The sequence below is a fragment of the Macaca nemestrina genome, chromosome 8 (assembly GCF_043159975.1).
Source record: "Macaca nemestrina isolate mMacNem1 chromosome 8, mMacNem.hap1, whole genome shotgun sequence".
Classification (NCBI taxonomy): domain Eukaryota; kingdom Metazoa; phylum Chordata; class Mammalia; order Primates; family Cercopithecidae; genus Macaca; species Macaca nemestrina.
Genome location: NC_092132.1, coordinates 53,045,084 through 53,049,392, shown reverse-complemented (window position 1 = coordinate 53,049,392; position 4,309 = coordinate 53,045,084). Strand labels below are relative to the sequence as shown.

The 4,309-nt window shown below is 38.6% G+C and overlaps 1 long non-coding RNA gene across 1 annotated transcript; it reads right to left on the bottom strand.

Moving 5' to 3' along the window:
* Positions 1–645: 645 nt before the first annotated feature.
* LOC139355662 (uncharacterized) lies at positions 646–3,778 on the bottom strand. Its single transcript, XR_011606487.1, has 3 exons — positions 3,515–3,778; positions 1,653–1,765; positions 646–862 (listed from the first exon to the last, which is right to left on the bottom strand). It is a non-coding gene; the product is annotated as an uncharacterized lncRNA (long non-coding RNA).
* Positions 3,779–4,309: the final 531 nt, after the last annotated feature.

Genomic DNA, 4,309 nt, shown 5'->3' with positions numbered 1-4,309 from the left:
ACTAAACAACTAGGATTCCACTTATACTAATTTTACCTCATCACTAAAAAACACACAAAAAACCCAATACACATGTCTGAAACTTTATCCTACTCCCAAAGAATGCTAGAGGCATGGTACACCAGTTTTGAGATATTAATCAAAAAGTTTAAGTGTTTTAGGCCCCAAACCCACATTACTTGATTCAACTTCTATTTTAAAATTAAGTTAGTCCTAAATTAAATTTTAATTGCAGAGAATATATGGGTATTCACAAGGCTGCTAGGCAGACTAAATAGGAAAACACGGGAAATGAGAACATTTAGTCCATGAACCCCAACACTAAAAAATAAACACACATGTGTTCCCATATGGAGAAACTGTGGGATTCTAAAGCAGTGCAGAGGCACACTGCTTTCCTCTGCTGCCTGGATTGATTATAACTGAGAAAACCAGGCAAAATTCTGGTCCGGGAAAAAGTGTCTTCACCATTCAAGAGGCTTCCCTCCCCCAGTGCGACTGCATTAGCATTCGTTTCTTGGGTTCCCAGGTGAATAGTGTCGATGTAATTACATTTTGTGTAATCTTAGCAAAACCGAAAGAGCAATATACTCAATTTAAATGCAATGGGAAAATGCTATGCTTTATGATAGCACAGATCTTTGTTCCTCTTCAGAGGCACTTTCATCCGCTGCATCAGAAGAGGGAGGTGAGATTTCAGTAGAGTACATCTGCTGCTCTGAGAGGTATTTGAGAAAGGTCATGCTCTTGCTGTAATGGGTCCTTCTTCAAACCTCAAGCAATAGCACCTTGAAGCTTACTCCTTAAACCATCCCTAAATTACCCTTCTCAGGTTGTGCAGATGGATATTGTTGTGCGGCTCCTGAAAGATCAAAAGGAAGCTGAGACCAACCCAAGCTGGTTGCCTCTGCCCTTTAATATGTAAAAAGCAAAACCCAACAAAACAGTTATCTGTATTAATTGCTACTCTCAAAGGGGTGAGCTGGGGGCAAGAAAATGAGTGAGCTCTAAAACTGTAGTCAGAGCAAAGACCTTGAGCAACAAGGTTAGCCAAGAAAGATTAAAAAAAAATCATCTAGTTAAAAACCTCACTAGTTGAATGGGATGACAGATGAATGATGGATGCAGGTGGGAAAATGGGATTCCCTTCAAAGAAAAGAGTGTGATGTGCAAGGCAATGAGGAAACTCGAAGTCCTGGTGCGTAGCGCAGGGAGCAGATAATGCCTGTCTTGTGTGCTCATTGTATTGTCAGAAACTGCTGAAATGAATCCCCTGGGGAGCTGCTATAAAAGAAGGCAAACCCAAGAGCAGTTTCCCATTTTGGTATAAATTTAGAGGAACTGTAATTGTCATTGTGCTACTCTTTAAGGTCAAGTTTTTATGAAAAGTAAAACTGAAGAGTGTGGGCTCTTGAGTCAGACACATTGAGACCCTAATTCACTGTTAACTAGTTATGAAGCTATTTTTAACCTCAGGGAGCTCTGTTTTTTTCATCTGTAAAATGGGAATAACAACTATCTCCTTTCTTTTCTGTTTTGAGGAGTGGCGATAATGAGGTTAAAGTAACTAGAATCATGCCAGGCATGGAAGAGGTGCTACAGGGATGGTAGATATTATTTGAGTGCTAGAAATAACAATAAAGTAATAAAACCTTGGATATAGTTTTTAAAATATGTCATATCCTGGACAGCAATGAGTCCTATTGATCTTCAGGATGAAAGGGTGAAACTTTGTGTATGGATGAGTGAATACCATTGATGATATCTGAAAGACAAATAAACAAAGAAGTGAAAACAGAGAACCAACCAAGGTTAAAACAAGCCCTAAAACCCAAAACTAAAACCAATACCAAAACAAACACAAACCCTTTCTGGTTTAAACAAATTTGTAAGAATTAGGAAGATATTAAAGCCACTACTCTGGTCCAAATTTTCATTCTTTCAAACTAAATTGCTCAAATAGTCTTGCAATCTAATATGTAACAGAGTGCTTTGTACTCTATATTTGTGAATGACTGAATGGATGAAATGAATATACGAATGAATGAACGGACTTCAATAAATTCTCATGTAACTAGATTAACTTTCCTGAGTCCTTATTATCACACTGTCAGGCCCTTGCTTCAGAACCAAGTGCCATCTCACTCCAGGGATGTTCAAGGGTCTCCTATAGTCACAGAGAGCAGTGATGTGACACTTGGATCAGAGTGAAAGAAAATTCCCACATCTAGCGAGTTTCAGCTACCTTCTTTTACACCAGTGGAAAATATTCTAAAAACATCTCCCAAGAAAGACGTCAAACTGTGTCATTAGCATCATTTTAAAATTTGTTATCATCCTAAAATCAAGTTATTTCTCAATGCTCAGCTATGCAATTCCCAACCATGAAACTGCTGGCACTGTTTCCTCCTCTCCAGTGGGTGCTTTGTCCTCCCACTCCTTAACGCACAATCCTGACTGTCAGTAAAACTGGCTGAATATGAAGCTGTCAGGAATTTCCACAAATAATTAAAGCATAAAAATAAATAATAAATGACTAGTGCAAGAGAATGCTCCTTTTCTCTCCGTATGCACCCAGTGAAGAAAGAACACCAGAGATCCAAGAGAATCCAAAGCCTGCCACTGGTTTTCTCATGCACATTTACATCACTTCTTCATTTTTCTGCTGAAATATTTATTGTCTTAAGAACAGTAACATTTTTATTTCTACAGAGTATCTGTAGAGACTGTAGTTTGTCTTCCTTTCCTTTAAAGGAAGAATGAGGTAGACATGTTAAAATAATTAAAATTCAAGTTCAGAATAAAAAGCATCTATTTTACAAATGTTCTGATGCAACTCTGGACTGCCTATCTCTGTCTTTCTGCCTTTTCTTTCTGTCTCAGAAACATCTTCATTCCCCAGTTCTCTCTTGTTTTACATATATTTGTTGTTCACAACAATAGAGAGAAAATAAATGGAATGAAAAAAGGAAATTGGCAGGTAGGATGGAGTAGCATTAACTTAGCTTCCAAAGACAACTTTGAAGATATTTGCAGCTTTTCATTGTCATTTGCAGCTCAGGACTCCAGACTGGGGAACATAGCATCTTTTGGGGGGCCCCTTTTGTTGTTAGTTCACGTGTTCCCTAAGAGGTGTACAGGGAAGGAAGTCACCTAACTTCCAGAAAAATTGAACAGCTCCCCAGTTACAAACAAAAACATAGTAATTTATTCAGGAATATATTTTGTTTGTGTATTTGCCAGGTCCTTTTGTATTGAAAACTTCAGAAAGGCAGCGAACATATTTGTTTAACTCATTAATGCATTTCTAATGCCTATCAAATAGCAACTGTATAATATATATTTGCTGAATGAATAGCAACAGTTAATATTGATTGATCAATTTCTTTGTGTCAGGCACGGTGGTAAGAAATTTGCAGCCCAGTCTGTTCAATCCTAGTGCTGCTATCATTGCAACTCCTAATGATTTCAGTGAGACTGAGGATGCAGAGATGAAGAGAAGTGAAAAACTTACCATGGTCACTGTCTGGCAAGGGGTGGAACAGGCTTCAGACTCAGGCAGGCCGGCTCCAGAGCCTGTTAATAAACATCTGTTGGCTTATTAGAATATATGTGGATATAGGAAAAACCAAAATGTTTTCTTTACACTCTATTCTTAAACAGTCACTCAACACTTCAGACGCTAGATGAGTGGAGGTTTTCCTCCATACACCAGGCAATTCTGTGGCAGACTAATCAAATTCAGTTCTGATGCTATCTACCTAGAGATAGTGTCCGATTCCACGGGTTGAAGACTAAGCCCTACAAGACTGCCCCCACTTCAGACACCAATCACAAGCACAGATTGTGACCTGTGCTTCTGACAGACAGGTTACAAATTGGGGTTCCTATGGTTACCTCCTCAGATTCAATTAATTTGCTAGAGCAGCCCACAAAACTCAGGGAAATACTTAACTTACATTGACCAGTTTATCATAAAGGATGTTACAAAGTATATGTATAAAAAGCCAGATGAAAGCAAGGTATGTGGCAAGAGACATGGAATTTACATACCCTCTGTGGACACCACCCTCCAGGAACCTCCACATGTTCAACTCATCGAAAGACCCTCCAGATCTTGTCCTTTGGTGTTTTTTTTTTTTTTTTTTTTTTTTTTTTTTTTTTTTGAGACTTCATTGTGCAGGCATGATTGATTACATCATTGGCCACTGGTCATCAGTTCAACTTTTAGCTACTTTCCCCTCCTTAGAGGTTGGTGAGGGAGGGTGGGCATGAAATTCCTAACCCTGGAGTCATGTCTTTGGACTTT